Source organism: Pezoporus wallicus, unplaced genomic scaffold (assembly GCF_028554395.1).
Source record: "Pezoporus wallicus isolate ANWC-B61680 ecotype Strahan unplaced genomic scaffold, APGP_CSIRO_Pwel_v1 scaffold_7107, whole genome shotgun sequence".
Lineage (NCBI taxonomy): Eukaryota > Metazoa > Chordata > Aves > Psittaciformes > Psittacidae > Pezoporus > Pezoporus wallicus.
In genome coordinates, this window is record NW_026642114.1 from 1,270,758 (window position 1) to 1,287,371 (window position 16,614).

At 49.2% G+C, this 16,614-nt stretch overlaps 1 protein-coding gene across 1 annotated transcript in view; it reads right to left on the minus strand.

The window, feature by feature from the left end:
• The window catches only part of TMCO1 (transmembrane and coiled-coil domains 1), a 180,995-nt gene that overhangs the window by 47,859 nt on the left and 116,522 nt on the right, over window positions 1-16,614 (minus strand). The gene's annotated exons all lie outside the window — the stretch shown is intronic.

Sequence of the window (16,614 nt, forward strand, 5' to 3'; positions counted from 1 at the left end):
CATGACCTCTGCTGGGACAACCTCATTCCCTCTTGATCTGTGATGTGGGCACATGGCAGCCTTTTATCCCTTTTCCAGTCTTCATCCCCTTTATCCCTTATCCCAGATACTTCCCAAGGCATGCTAGCTTTGCCATAATCAGGGGCTGCACTGAGTAATTCTAGGTACAGCCATAATGTCACAGAACCGATAAATTGAAGCTGAACAAAATTTATTCAAACTCAATTAAAACTCCACCAATATGAACTAAAGATTTGGAATGTCACATGAATTCGTCACTACGCTGCTGAATCTTAAATTTCATGGCCAATGATCTAAAATGCTCAATCACTCACATGAAATGGGAGGGCTCTCAACCTTGAGGACTTCCCCTGAATGGTGTTCTGGCCCAAGGGGAGAGTCCCTGACTGCAGACCTGCTGTTCTGAGGAGGACTGAAACCACATGCCCTCTGGTGCGGCTCCTTTTATACCCTGGTTGAGTCTTGAGCTGTGGTTAGACGTGGTCATATAGGCCCCATGGGGGGACGGGGGGGCTCACCCCTGCACCCATGGACCACCACCATGTGAGTGGGACAAGAGCTGTACATGTGAGAAGCTCCATTGGGCTCTTGTCTGTGGTGGGAAGCTTTCCTGGGCTTTTGTCAGTTCTTTGCCAGGGCTTTTGTCAGGGTGGGTGTACCTGCCACATATAGGTAAGAGGGACCAAAGCCCTGCAGAACTGGTGAGGCATCATGGGGCTTAAGCAGCCAAGACAGCCCTCAAGATAAAATGCTGGCCTCCTTCTCCCCTGTAAATAAAGACAAGGACAAATGGTTGCTGGTGTTTCTTGTTTCCTGTTTGGTACTGCGTGTTGCTGGCTGCGTTCCCAGTGTGGAAGCAGACTTGGGCAATGTTGTCTTAGTTCTGCAAGTCAAAGCCAGACCTGGAACAAAGTTCCTGGCACACAGACTGCTTGGGTGAAGAGGGAGGTGCTGAAGGTAGTGGCTCTGGCTTTTGGCTGGCCAGGCTAGCTCTCAGTAAGACTTGTGCACATACGGCTTGGGTGTTTTTCTGAAACCCCTCTGTGCTCTCAGGATAGCAGAGAGACAGAGAAGTTGAGACTTTCCCATTAAATCTCTTGAAGAGGCGACGGCCAAATGAATTTCATCAAAAGAACTTACAGGCAGGGTGGCATTAGCATTAGTGGGGTGGGCACTGGGTAAGGGTGAGAGTGCTTTTAGCACAGGGGTAGATTACTGTGTGGCAAATCACTTTATGTCAGCATGGATCACAAAGGGGAAGACATGCTTAAAGTGATAACCCTTCTATAAAGAAATGACTGGCTTGGCAGATATGGGAAGATCAGAGCATATCGTCTATGTTGATTTCTCTCAGGCTATTGACAAAGACTCCCATAAGATCCTCAAGTGAAGCTCGATGTATGGGCTAGCTGAGCAGACAGTGAGATAGACTGAAAACTGGCTGAATGGCTGACACAAAGAGTGTGTTGATTAGTGAGGACCATAAACTAGTGGTGTAGCCAGGAGTCAGTGCACCCACAAGGGACAAGGGCACCCTCTGGGAAAAGTGCTCTCTGCAACTGACCCAGATTAAGTTTCACCCTGTAGAGGCCTGCTGCTTTCTCCCTTGCATTACTGCTGGGTACTGAGACACAAACAGTTGTTTGCACCACCAGGCAGGAATCTTAAAAGGAAGCCCAGCACCTTCATTCCCCATGTTGTGCTGGGGTCTCTTGGAGGGTTTTGGCCCTGCACTTTGGCATCTCCTTCGTGAAGAAGCAGAGGACCTCTCGGGGCCTACTGAAGCTTCCTTGTCCAATATGGATTTTGTTTGTTCATAGCAAGCCTTCTTGGCCAAGGCTGTTGGCAGTTTTCTGCTCCCCACAACTAAGACCATCCTTCTGCCCACTTGTTTCTTGGGAATGTCTAAATCTCTCCAGAGCTCAGGTGCAATCCTAGCCACAGAGAGCAGTCACACAGTGACGGAAAAGCAGCCAGGTCTTCTTCCCCTGCTTGACAAGGGGTAGGGCAAGTAGGAGGCTGTGGTGTTCACGCCCTCAGAAATGATGGCCATCCTGACTAGGACGCAACTGTGGGGGTTGCAAAGACCAGGGCTGATGAACCAGCCACAGCAGTTAATCTCTGCAACAATTACGGACAGACTTAGGCCCTTAGGAAAGACGTCCATCCTGATACAGACCCAGCTGTGGGGGTTGCAGAGAACAATGCTGCTGCTCCATTCAGCAACCATGCTCTCTGCAACGACTTGTTGCTTTTGGCCCTCAGAAATTACGCGTATCCTGAGCTAGTGAGAACACGCTGGCTGGCCGTGGGGGACCTGGGGCGGCTGGGAGAGCAGCACAGCGGTGAGACAGGGGTGCGTGGCTGTCTTCAGGCACACTGTAGGCTCAGGTCTCCACAGCCACTGGTCTGTGGACACAGGGGTTTGTCTGAGGTAGCTGCTGCGCCTCCACAGAGGTGCTGAACTGCTGCAGCATGCGTTGAGGGTGGACTCTGAGGTGAGAGATGAGGGCCATTGGTAGGGCCAAGTTTGGGGGTGTACAGGAGGTCTGTGGGAGCCGGATCTGATGCTGATGCATTCTGCCCTATACTGTGGTGATCTTGCGGCTCCACTCAGCACTTGTCACTGCCACACGTGAGCATATGGGTCTGTTGTGCCAAGCAGAGGTATCCGTGCAAGAGACGGTAGAGATGAATGGGCGCATTAGGGGTCCTGCATCTGGGGAGCTGCGACACCATTATAGACTGCAGCAGTCAGGCGTGCTTTCAGGAGAGACTGCTGTGGCCTTCCCTCAATCTAACTGGAATCACGGGTGTCCCAGGCTGAATGCAGTTCCTTTCCTCAAAATCTGCATTTCCCTTCATGGCTACAGAAGAGAGGCCATCAGGCCTTGGTGGGTCCCTCTTCTCCTGATTGTGCTGCAGTTCTGCTCTGGGGAAGAGCTTGCCTGCGGCCTCTGTGAGCGCAGACAGGACCAGCACCCCACCGCAGTCGAGCCTCACAGTCTTATTGCATCCTTGTGAGCTACTGCTGCCTCTCTTTGAGAAAAGAGATGGATGCTGTGTTACCTGGGACAGGTATTATCTGTTGTTCATCTCTGGGGAGGAATAATGAAATGCTCCTCAGATCTGACCACTGTAGGGGATTAAAGCCGAGGCCAGCATCCACAGGAGTCCTTAGTAGGCTGGATTTCTCCCCTGGCTGCCATCCAGCTACTACATTAGAGATTCACGTACATCTGCAGCCACAGTCACTTCTGCTCCAGAGAGGGAACTGGGTGCACCAAAAGCCCCGCTTTGCAACAGGCATTTCACTACATCTCTTTCATGACTGACCTAACTTAAATTTCACCCTGTAAAGTCCTGCTGCTTTCTCCCTCGCATTACTGCTGGGTACTGAGACAGAAACGGCCGTGTGCCGCACCAGGCAGGAATCATACAAGAAAGCCCAGCACTTTTCCTTCCCCAGAAATGGGCAGTACGTGAGTCAAGAGCAAAATGTCTCATTTTTCATATGACACATGCCTGCATTTTGTTGATCTGGAGTGTGCTAGAAGATGAAGAGAGTAGTGTGCTCTTAGCAGTTTTGCTGTTTCCCAGCCAGTACCGCTACACTCAGGTGCTCTGGACCACTGAGAATGAGGAGTGTGATGAGTGCCATTATTCCCGGAGGAAGGTGACCAATAGGATCCTGGGCATGCAGTGGCCACTGCCACCTCACTGGGACATGGGCACCCCCTGGGAAGCTCAGTAGGACATGGGCACCCTGCTGGATGCGGGGCACTCCTCCTGGATTATGAGGGCCTTTGTGACATCTCACAGCCACGGATGCCTGTTCTCTCCCACGCCAGCTCTCCCGCTAGTCCCGCAGCGCACGTTGCGCAAGCTTGCGTGCAGCAGCCTGGCTCGCACCACTGCCCTTCATGTTGCTGCTTCCCTGGACCCCCTCGGTAGAGCAGTGACACAAGCTACAGGAACAATAAGATTTATTGATATGAAAAGTGCTAGAAGCCTGAGAAAGTAGGCTGCTCCTAGCAAGAGTTTTGCTGAGTTTCCCAGATGTCTCTGCTGCATGGGCATTGTCTGGCTGTCCCCTGCTGAGGGGTGGCTGGGGCCGCTCTGCAGGAACATGATCATTGGGGCGATAATGGCCTTCTGCCAGCAGACGAGGTTGTAGTCAGCAGAAAAGCCATTACCCCAGGAGCCTTTGGCGGGCTGAAGCAAGTCTTGGCACACCAGCTGGCTGCAACCCTGAAGTGCATTCACTGGTACCTGGATGAAAATAAAATCATAGCATCATAAAATCATAGAATGGCTTGGGTTGGAAGGGACCTTAAAGATCATCTAGACTCAACCCCCTTGCTGCAGGCAGGGACAACCTTCCTCGAGGGGAGGTTGCTCAAAGCCCCATCCAACCTGGCCTTAAACGCTTCCAGGAATGGGGCATCCACAGATTCTCTGGGCAATGTGATGTCACGAAACCCTTTCCTGGGCACCCAGCAGGTGATGATGGCTGAGGCAGAGCTGGGGAGGACCCTTGTGGGTGGAGTTTGAAGCCAGCTGCTTTCGCTGCTGTGCCTGCTGGCAGACACTGAGCCCAGCAGTGGAGCAGTGGAGTTGCCGTCCACCCTCTTCCTAACACCTGCCCCTCTTCCTGCTGTGATGCCCTCACACCAGCCTTGGACATCCTAAGACCCAGGGAACCGAATGGGTCATGGGCAGGCACTGGCCACTGCTCCCTTATGGGACATGGGAAGGAAGCACCAGAGACCTCACGGGACATGGGCACCACGTACCAAGTACCTCTGTGGGTCATGGAACGTCACACGACAAGGGTAACCTGCTAGGACATGGGCCCCTCTACCTGGGATTGGACACCCATGGGGCACCTCACAGCCACAGATGCCTGTTCTCCCCTGCCTCACATCCCACCTCACATGGACAGCAGCAGTCACTTGTACCACTGCCTTGCATGTTGCCAGTCTGCCCGGAACACATGCTGGCTGGAGCTGCATGGGGAGCTAGAGAAGGCGCTCCAATTCTTACCGTTTCCTCGTGCCTTCTTCAAGTGTTGTGCTCAATCACTTCCTGGGATAGGTGGGAGATACGCCGCAGGTACGTGAGCAGCACGGCCTTGACGATTTTCAGCCGGCAGAGGAGCCTGTAGTTTTTCAGGCTTCTCTTTCTCCAGCAGCATCCGAGAGATGAGGCTGTCTGTCTCCTTGCCTGGAAACAAGAGGGCTGGGGCACAAAGAAGCAGGTTAGGCCTGGTGGAGCTAAAAAGTGCCATGCTGGGCTTGGCTTCCTCTGGAAGAGGTCCAGCCTTGCAGGACTGCGCAGGGTAGTACGTTGAGCTGAGGAAACCTCCACGGGGACTGTGTTGTGCTGGGGTCTCTTGGAGGGTTTTGGCCCTGCGCTTTGGCATGTCCTTTGTGAACAGACAGAGGACCTCTCGGGGCCTCCTGAAGATTTCTTGCCCAGCATGGATTTTGTTTGTTCATTGAAAGCCTTCCTGGCCAAGGCTGTTGCGTTTTTTTTTGCTCCCCACAACCTGTCCCCTTTGGTGTGACTGATCTCGACTGCTTACCAGTCCTTTGTGTCTCCTCACATTTCTCCAGAGGCCAAGTACAGTCCCAGCTATAGAGAGCAGCCACACGGTTATCCAGAGGCAGGAAAGCAGCCAGGTCATCTTCCCCTGCTGGCCCAGAGAGTGGGGCCGGTGAGGGGCCATGATATTCAGGCCCTCAGGAATGACGTCTGTTCTAACCCGGACCCTGCCATGGGGGCTGTGAAGACCAATGCTGCTGCTCCATTCAGCAGCCATGCTCTCTGCAACAATGCGTTGCTGCTGGCTCCAAGGAATGCCCATGCTCCAGCCTCAATGCTGCTGCTCCATTCAGTAGGCATGCACTCTGCAATAATGCATTGCTGCTGCTGGCTCCCAGGAATGCCGGACAGCCTGAACCGGACCCTGCCGTGGGGGCTGCGAAGACCAATGCTGCTGCTCCATTCAGCAGCCCAGGTCTCAGGGACAAGAGGCAGTTGCTTCAGGTAATCAGCAAAGTCTTTCCCCCTGGCTATGATGAAGTGGTCTTGGTAGAAAAGGTCAAGGCCGACTCCAAACAGAACCAGCATGCAGAGTGCCGTGGTCAGGAAGAGAACCGTGCGGAGCTTCATCTTGGTTCCTCCCAAGGGAAAAAAGTCTCAGTGCGCGAGCTGGCTTTTGTCTGTCAGGCAGTGTCAAGCAAGACTGAGTGTCTGCACTTGTAAAGGCTGCTGATGTGACGGGGCTTCGTGATGTCACCCAAGGCTTTGTGATGTCACGAAACCCTTTCCTGGGCACCCAGCAGGTGATGATGGCTGAGGCAGAGCTGGGGAGGACCCTTGTGGGTGGAGTTTGAAGCCAGCTGCTTTCGCTGCTGTGCCTGCCGGCAGACACTGAGCCCATCAGTGGAGCAGGGCTCTGTCCCACGTGTCCCAGGGCTGTGCTTGCTACTTCTCTTCCAGAAGGAGCTGTGCTCACACTCCATGCAAGGCTGTGGTCAGCAGTGGGGCAGTCATGACACGGTTCAGCTCGAAATCCGCTTGGGGACCAAGCGGCAGCCCATGTTTAAGAGGACAGCCAAAAATCCACACGCTTGGAACATAGCCTGAACCCTTCCTGAACAGAGCATTGGACAACCTGGCATCCAGAGCAGCCTGTTATAAAAATCTAGCCAATCTGTTTTAATTATTATCGAGAGACAATAAGCAAGCGGCGCTGGGTGTGCCGGGGAGTCTCCGCTCTGCCCGAGACGCACACCGGGAACTTCTGGGGATAGCCTCTTATACTTCTTGGTTTCCTGGGCTTCTTGGGTTTCAGCCAATCCTGTTGTCTTCTTTTCCCAGGCTTCTCCACCTGTTGTTGGGGTCTTGTCTCTGGGTGAAGAAATCTTATGTCTATCACAAGTCTGACCGCCATCTTAGCCCTCATAAATTCCACTCCTTATGTGTCTATTTGTTCAGCGCACAGATTTCACAACGTTCTGTAACAGGACATACCTCTAAGTTACCTACCCCCCCCCTTTTCTAAGAACATTCATGCAATTTAAACAATGAACAAAACATTTCTTTGCACAATATTGCAGTTGACCCAGGGGAATTATTCCCTTGTTTCTTCTTCCTCCTCACTGTGGTATTGACAGGGACACTTATCATACCCTTTGCACATAGCACAATGATCACATGATCACAAGGGATTCCATCTCCACACAAAGTGCAATGATCACTAGGACCCCTGAGTTGCTGACACGAATCACTCTGATGTAACTCACAAGCCGCCTAAGCTCATCTATTCCATGAATTTTAAAGTGGTTTCAGCATTAAGAAGTTGTCCTTCGTTCAGCAGTAGCAGTCATTTTTCTCCTTCTTGGTAGCTGGTGCAGTGCAGTGTTTTGACTTTTGGCCTGGGAACAGAGCTGATAGCGATGTTTTGGTTTGGCCAAGGACTTTGTGAGCCTCATGCTCTGCCAGGGAGGAGGGGAAGCCGGGAGGAAGCAGAGACAGGACACCTGACCCAAACTGACCAAAGAGGTATTCCATACCACAGCACGTCATGCCCAGGATGTAACTGGGAGTTAGCCGGAAGGGCTGGGGGACTGCAGGGTTAGAGGAGGTATCAGTCGGTGCTTGGTCGGGCTGGGGGGCCGAGTTATCGGTCAGCTGGTGCTGAGGTGTTGTATTCTCTTCTCTTGTTATTTCCTTTATCATTATTATCATTGGTGGTAGCAGTAGTGATTTGTGTTATAACTTAGTTACTAAACTGTTCTTATCTCAGCCCGTGAGAGTTGCATTCTTTTTGACTCTCCTTTCCGTCCCTCCGGGAGCAGGGGGAGGGAAAGAAGCGGGGGGGGGGAAGTGAGTGAACGAGTTGTCTGACTGGGTTTAAACCACGACAGAAGTGCGAAGGCTTTCCCTGCTCTCGGCCTCCTTAGTCACAAGCACGACCCTCCTGTGCCCACATGAGGCTCCTGGAAGACCCCATTGATACAGAGGGTTGACTATTGTACAGGGGGGTAGTACAGGGGGTTGTACAAGGGGGTTAGAGGAATTTGTTTAAACAAAAGGACTATCTGTTGTAAATGCCTGCTAAGCAGAACAGAGACCTCCGGTCCTGTTAATAAGCAGACGCCTGAACCTACTGATAAAGGGGAGAAGCAGAGGATTTACGGCTGGGACACTGATCAAACTCTACTGATAAAGGGGAGAAGTAGAGGATTTACAGCTGGGACACTGACCAAACTCTAAGGCCAAACGTAAAGACTAAAAAAGGTGAAAAGTGCAAGAAGAGGAAGACTCATTTACTTCATCTTGAAGACCCCTACCCAGAGGAGGAAGACTCATTTACTTCATCTTGAGACCCCTGCCCATGACCAGAGGGGGCACTGCGCAGGCGCAGAGGACCTTCTGGCTCATTATAATAGGAAGCGGGGATAGGACATGAATATGTATAGGCGTATTGTGCAACCTTATGAATATACATAACTTTAGAGAATAAATGTAGAGGGAAACAACACTGAGGCGCACATGACTTTGAGGAATTATCCCCGTGCGTCTCAGCGCTGAATAAAAAGCATACCTACTTTACAACTTTTAACGAGTTGTGGAGTCAATCCGCGCATCACCAGCAGTTGGCACTGGTGGGAAGCTGCGCTCCAGCTTCAGCTGGGAGAGGAGCTAGTGCCAGTTTGCTTCCTTCTCGAGTGTCCCTGAGCTTGGCTGTAAGACGTACCCTTGTCCCTCCTCACTGGGACTTCCCGCACAGCTGCCCGTGAAGTTTCACGTTAGGCGATGCCTGAACTGTACAACATGGCGGCAAAAGAGCAGCGAGCACGGGCAGGGGAGGGAGCGTGCACCAGAGGGAGCGGCCAAACGGTCTGGAACAGGGTTTAACGGCCGCTGCCACCGGCAGGCACAGGAGGGAACTGTCCCTCCCCAGCAGCGCAGCCAGTGAGAACACGCTGGCTGGCCGTGGGGGACCTGGGGCGGCTGGGAGAGGAGCGCAGCGGTGAGACAGGGGTGCGTGGCTGTCTTCAGGCACACTGTAGGCTCAGGTCTCCACAGCCACTGGTCTGTGGACACAGGGGTTTGTCTGAGGTAGCTGCTGCGCCTCCACAGAGGTCTGTTCTAACCCGGACCCTGCCATGGGGGCTGCGAAGAGCAATGCTGCCGCTCCATTCAGCAGCCATGCTCTCTGCAACAATGCGTTGCGGCAGGCGCAATGGGAACTGTCCCTCCCCAGCAGGCGGCTTGGTGGCTGCCGGTGGAGGAGCTGAGGGAGTAGTAAGTGGCGAAGCGAAGTCACTGGTGCGTGGATGAATATTGGAAGAGTGGGGTTGGTTGAAGAATAGGGTTGTAAATAGGTAACCTCAAGAACGTTAGGCTTTGTTAGCAACTATAGAGAAAACGAAAATTACTAAGATAAGCTTTGCCAGAACCTCCTGGTGGTTACTGATATGACAATGATCCTAAAACAAAGTGATGAAGAAATCACCACCGGGGGTCCGAAAGCCCACTACCACATCTTTGTATGCATACAGGAGGCATTGTGTAAGAAGTATGATGTAATGTACGTGATCTAATGAATATGCGTGTTTAAGGACAATATAATCACAGCCTGGTTGATGCCTGAGGGAGACACGCTTGGAGGAGCTATCCCCCGTGTCTCCCGGCGCCGCAATAAAGAATACCTGCTTGTCAACTTAAAACTTTGTTGGCGAGTTCCTGGAGATTTCTCCGATTCAATTTACTACATCTGGAGGTGCCATCCTCCTAACACCTGCTCCTCGTGTCATGTTTCCCGTCGCACTACCTCTGGAGGTCGATTAGTTCGTAACTACTCCTGGAGGGAAACGACCTGTGGTAGCCTGGCACGTATCGTTTGCTGCCGCCTCACCGGTACCTGGGCTTGTATTTGGAACCTCCAAGGTGTGGGTGCATCTCTGGGGCACCGATTACCCGGCGGGATAGGGGTAGCCACCGGGGCCCTCGGCACAGTCTGTGCCGCATGACGCCGGCCGCCACGGACACACCGGCTGGCACGGACCCTGCCTACAAAGGACCAGCTCTGCGGGAAGTCGCAGCCAGTGGCGGGCTGCGGCAGTCCCCGCCTTTACGGGGCCGAGCCCGCGACCGCGGGGTGGGGACGGAAGGGGCGGGCACGGGCCGTCGCGCGGCAGCAGCGGTTGGCGGGGCAGTTGAGCGGGGTCGGATCATTTCCTGCCGGTAGGGAGGGGCTCGCTGGGTGCGCTGTGCTCGGCGCGGCTGTTGCGGGACCGTAGTTCGGTGGCGGATCCCGCGCCCAGCGTGAGTGAGCGCCGCTCGTGCTGTCCGGCGGTGTTGGGCTGGGGGCTGGTTCTCGCTGGAGCCCGCAGCTGCTGAGGGCCCCTTTGCCGCCGCGGTGCGGGGCCGGGCGAGCTGCCTTCTGCCGGTGCTGTTGGCATGGCGGGGCAAGACTGCCAGCCGTGCGTGTCGCGCTGTCTCGGCAGGCCGCCGTTGCAGCGTGGCCTGGGCCATTCGCTCCCGGGCCGGTGGGGGAGCGGCGGCCTGGAGGAGCGTGCCCGCCTCGGCTCGGGTCGGCTTCTTCTGCGGGCCTGGGTCCGCGCCCTTGCGCGCCGCTTACTGTCATTTGCCGGCTTGCTCTGTCTCTGCGGGGGAAGGGGCAGGAGGGAGCCGTGGTCGTGAGGGAGGAGCAGCAGCCGCACGTCCCGGGAAACCTACTTGCGCCTGCGGGTGACCGAAAGCCAGGGCTACGCATTGCTGAGGAGGTTGTCATTTCGTCCCGTTGCTGCCCCGCGGAGAGCACCAAATCGAGAATCCCGAACTAAATGTGGTGGTTTTTTTTTTTTTTTTTTTTTTTTTTGGTTGGTTGGTTGTTTTTTCCCTCTCATGACTTTTAATGTATATTTTAAGGGGTTTAAATCTGATGCAATCAGGCGTGTAAGAATAGCGTCGTCTATACTTCCTAGCGTGTGCAGAATGCTCTGAACAGCCTTTGAATATGTTACGGCACGCGGGCGGTTGCGGAGATGCTACTTTGCAGTGGGGCAGCTGGTGTTCCCTATGGGTGCATGCAGTGAGGCTCGCTTTTCCGGGAACCCCTCGATGCTGGCGAGAGGAGGGATAGCAGAGGCTGGTCGGAGTGAGGTCGAGCAGTCATAGTTTGGATTTAAATGGGTATGCAGTGCCCTAACCAGGATGAATCGGCTGGCTTTATTTGCAGGAAACGATGAACCTGAGTAATTTGCAACTGTGGAAGACAGCAAGGCTGAGCTCATTCTTCATTAACTGGCAAACTGCTGTGTTTGTGTTTCTGAGATAATGTACTTACAGAATGCTGCATATAAAATAATGTGCTTCTTCATATAGTTAATATTTATTTTGTAGTTAAATTGTGCCAAAAATGTTTTTGTTACTGTTGGGTGCAGGACTCCAATGAGACAATTTCAGTCTTCCAAAAATTATTTTTTCTTCCAGAATTGTTTCCTCGGTGTAGCTGTTCCAAAAATTATTTTTTCTTCCAGAATTTGTTTTTCTATTTGAATTGTCCTTACTTAAATGTATTTATCTTTCTATATTTACAACACCGGAAGTCTCTAAATGAATGTGCTGTTAGAAAGAGTACAGCAGACAAGTTATCATGATTCTCCATACCCTGTTTACTATCCTATTTAAAATTCAGTATTTGACTACTAATTTAAGTGTGTGAAATAATCTGCCTGGGAATAAATTTAAGGGGCATTGTTTTTCCCCTTAACTAAAGAAGTTTAGTTGCTTTGCTGGGGTAAGGTCTTGGGTGAAAAGGAGATTTTGTTTTCAAATTATGAATGCCAGCTGCCTCAGTTCGAATGAGTTCAAGATGAAGCTGAAGTTTGATTCAGGGGAGTTTTTGCAGTGATTATGTTAAAAACATATCTGTTATATAGAGAAACAATTACCACAGTAAATCAGCTTGATGACAGGTTGGCGAACAGGGTTGTCTGCTAGTACTAGCTGCATTTCACTATCCAGTGGCAATCCCATGGAAAAACTTAACAGCAGATACATTTTTGTATTTGTGTGTGATACAAGCTGTGTGGAAGCTAAGTTTCCTGAAGTTCTATACCTGTAAATGAAGTAAAGACAACTCACACAAATTGCTCAGTCTGTCAGCACTCTTCAGGATGTTGAAAGCAAGGAAACTTTTATTAACAATAATTCTGTAAACAGTCATGTAGAAGTAGAAAAGGAATTTTAATCATAGATTAATACGTAGAGTATTTCTGTCTACAGCATTTGCGGAAACCATTAGCCCAGGTTCTATGTAAGAAGGCAATAAATGAATAAGTCATTTAAACCCTTAAAGAATGACACTGTATTGTTTAATTAAATGAACCTGTCAAGCACAACAAAAAAAAGGCTGTGCTGCTGTAGTTAAGCTAATGAGTAAACCTTGGGACATCACTGCTGTGAGGTTGTGTATTATTCAGTATTTTTGCCAAGATAAAAAATGTGGTTTAGAAAATGAGCTGTATGTGACTTTTACAGTGAGTTCCTTCCTTCTTTTAAGACGGATTAAGTAGCAGGTGAACTTTCTTCCATTTTAGTCTTCTACAATATAGACTGTTTAAACATTAACTAGTGTAAAACCACAACTTTTCAGGTTCTTGTGTTGTACTCCATTTATCAAAATCTTTTTGCAAGATTACATAAAATAGGTGACTGGCTTGGCTTGTTTTCTTGTTTTCTATTTTTTTGTGTTCCTAATGGAAAAATGGAGGTTCTCAATTTTTTTTTTTTTTTGTCTGCTGTTTTCTGCATGTTGCATTGAGGAAGAGAATTGAAGTGCTGAAGTTCATGTCTTTTGTGGCTTTGTGGCCTTGGACTTGCTAGCATGGAAGTTGTGTCTGCTACTCAGGCTAGGTAGTTTTAGTGGTGAGCAGCAGCTGGGTGCTAAAATGATAGATGTTTTCTATTGTGGTGCTGATCCTGGCACTTCAGGCTTTGGGGGTTTTTTTAGATTTTATTTGGATAATGAGTGCAGAAAAGACCTTTGAGTACTTTTTGTTTTCTCTTCCTCTCTGGCAAAACAGTGTAAAGCGTAGATAACAAGTTTGACATATTTACATGCTTTTACTTCTGACCTAACTAGCTGATTACTGTACCTCAACATATTGTACTGCTGCAGTCTAGGCTTGTCAAGCAGAGCTCTATCATAAGCTGTGAACTTCAGTTCTTGAATATGCTTGCATGTTTTAAGGGCCTCTGTGTTGATTGTTAAAATTTGTTTGTTATTTTCACATGTGTCTTAGCAGAAAATGATAAAAGATTCCTGATTGAATTTTAGGCTCCCAAATCTTCCTATAACGTCCAGCTAAGCAAATGGTGGAGCACTTCCTTTTATCGTTTTATTCAGAGCTTTGCAGCCATTTAATATCACATGCAAGAGTCCTGTTAGATACTGCAAGAAGAGGGAAGTGAGACTTCGTCTGTACTCTATTAGTAAGCATGGTGGCTTGGTATCAAATATGTACAGCATTCAGAGGATGGGAAGTACAATTTGAACAGAAAAGGAGTTGCAGATACTTCGGTCAAGGGTATAGTGGAGAAAACGCATTGATGTTGAAACAGGATTTATCTTGCTGTCCTGATTTCAGCTGGGACACAGTTAATTTTCTTCCTAATAGCTGGTGCGGTGCAGTGTTTCGGCTTTAGTGTGAGAATAATGCTGAACCCTAACTATTCTATGATTCTGTGTTCTAGCTGTTGCTAAAGTAGTGCTTACCCTGATCAAGGACTTTTCAGTTTCCCTTGCCCTGCCAGTGTGGAGGAGCACAAGAAGGCAGGAGGGAGCAGAGACAGAACACCTGACCCAACTAGCCAAAGGGGTATTCCATACCACAGCATATCATGCTCAGTATATAATATGGGGGAGTTGGCTAGAAGGGTCTGATTGCTGCTTAGGGATGGGCTGGGTATCGATCAGTGACTGGCGAGCAATTGTATTTCGAATTGCTTGTGTTTGCTGGCTTGGGGGGTGGGGTCCCCCTTTTAGTTTTATAACTCTCTCCTTGTTATTTCCCTTATTATTATGAGATTGTACTTTATTTTAGTTATTAAACTGTTCTTATCTTAACCTGCAGGTTTTGCATTCTTTTGATTCTCTTCCTCATCCTGCCTGGGGAGGGAAAAGTGGAGGGTGTGAGTGAGTAGTACCTGGTGCTATGTTTCCAGCTGGTCTGAACAATGACACTTGCATTAAGAATGCAGTGACAGTTGGGGTAGGCTATACTTTCTCACTGTCAGGGAGCTGCAAGAGAACATTGTTCTTCTGAAGGAAAAAGCAAGGCAGAGGGGACCTCTCAGTGAAGGGCGTAGTCCCACAGTACCTGAGTAAGGAGGGCAGGGCAAATCTGATGATCAGGGTCAGTCAGGAGTCTGGTGCTCATCAGGCAAGTCTGCAGTGATGAAGAAGGGCTTGAGGTCAAGCCAGGAAGCCTACTCAGCAGGTCAGTATCAGTGGAGTACAAGGTCAGGTGCAGATGTGCTCAGGCCAAGCACGAGGGCTTGAGCAGCTCCCAACCAAAGTGGGGCAGTCCTTCTACCTCTTTCCTCTTCCCTGCAGCGTGATTCCAGGTTACAGCAGTGCTGTAGTGGAGGGGCCTTGAGTGCAGGCGGACAGACCATGCTGAGGGAGAGTTTTCAGACCCCAGCAGTGCGTTTGGGACCCTCGTGTGCACTTGAAGTTAACCAGTAGCTTGGACATAGCTCTTTCCCAAGATAAAATACAAAAGTCTTAGGAAGGTTTGGAAAGACTGCAGCAATAACTTCATCTTTCAGAGTATGGACATCCTCATTCTTGGTGAAACTGAGTTTTCTAGGATTGGTAAGTGGAAATCAAACTAAACAATGGAATAGGGACATATCATAGAAGCATAGAATGGTGTGATTTGGGTTGGAAGGGACCTTAAAGCTCATGTAGTTCCAATCCCCCCTGCCTTGGGCAGGGACACCCTCCAGTAGACCAGGTTTCTCAAAGCCCCATCCAACATTGCCTTGGATGCTTTTAGGTATGGGACATCCACAACATTTCTGGGCAACCTGTTCCCGTGCTTCACCACCCTCATAGTATAAATATGCAGCAGATCTTTGCTGCTCTCCTGTTGAGTAATGTAAAATACTGTTGCAGTCAGGTTTATCTGCTTGTTTGGGTGACTTGGTCTCGTTGATAATGTGTATCTAGAACTTGCTGGCTAGGTAAGAAGAGGAATTGGTGGTATTTTTAATGATAACAGACTTTTAGCTAACTAATTCTTAGAGTATCAATTGTCACAGTAAAGCACTTCCATTTATATAGTTGCCAGTGGTGTTGTCACTTTTGTCACCAAAGGTATTGCATTTGGCCAGGCCAAATCAAAGGTCTTTGTTTTGGCAGTTTTGTAATCAGTATAGGAAATAATATATTCTTTGTGTATGTGTTAAATTCAAATCAAAGCATTGACAGAAATTGCTACCGGTTTGGTTTGAATTTTCATTTGCTACTAAAATCTGTTGCTACTGAAATCCAGTAGTGATGTATGGTCTTGGATTTTAGTTGATGTTTTCATTCTGAGACTTATTCTGTTGCACAGGTCAGCCTATTTATTTTTTTTTTTCTGAAGAGTGTTAAAGCTTGCTTATAATCTTATGCTAAACCAAAAACATGTTAACCTAAACAAAACAAAACAAAAAAAAAGGCAGTCCAGTGACTTGGCAGTTAAGGAGCTCTAGGTCAGTATTAGAGAGAATTTTTTTTAGTTATGTTACTAGATATTTTTCTGAACTTTGGATGGATCTGCTATAAGCTCCTAGGACAGATGTTTTATAGATGTCTGTGTTAGTAAATAAAGTTTTGGCAAGTGGTGTAGCCTAGTAAAATGGAGGCAGAGCAGCGCGTTTATCTAGCTCACTTAGTGCTGCAGACTGCCTGTGTTCCCATTTGTACTTTGCAGCAGTGCGCTACAAAAACTGATCCTTCGTCAGCCCTTTCTTAATCCCATTGTATTTGCTGATTTCCCGAGCCCTGCATTTTGATGGAAGCTAATCCCACAATATCTGCATAGCTGGGTGTGAATCTTTTATCCTTGCATACACATTTCCTCTCTGATCCTCAACCCTTCTTAATCACCCTGAGTTCAGGAGCAGCTCTTAGCTTTGTGTGTGTGAGGCAGCTAGCCTGCCATGTGAGAATCAAGTGTTGCCTTCTGTCTTTCACACCTCTAAGCTACTGACTCATCATTTCATTCTCTATGCATATATATGCATAATGCATGCATAATGCAGTTAAATTATTATACCTGTGGACCTGCTTGCTATCAGTGTCCTTCTAATTCATGCTTTCATGCCTGTGTAAGCAGCAACCCACAGTGCTTAACATCAGGTATCTGATTTGATCCGGTATGAAAATTCCCAAGCTGTTGCATTACCCAGAGATAAGTTATGGATGAATGTGCTAATTTGTTTATTACTCTTTTTTTCCATCCTTTCAGTTTTCTTTAGTTATTAACCAGGACTTTCCTGAAGGAAGGAAGATGGATG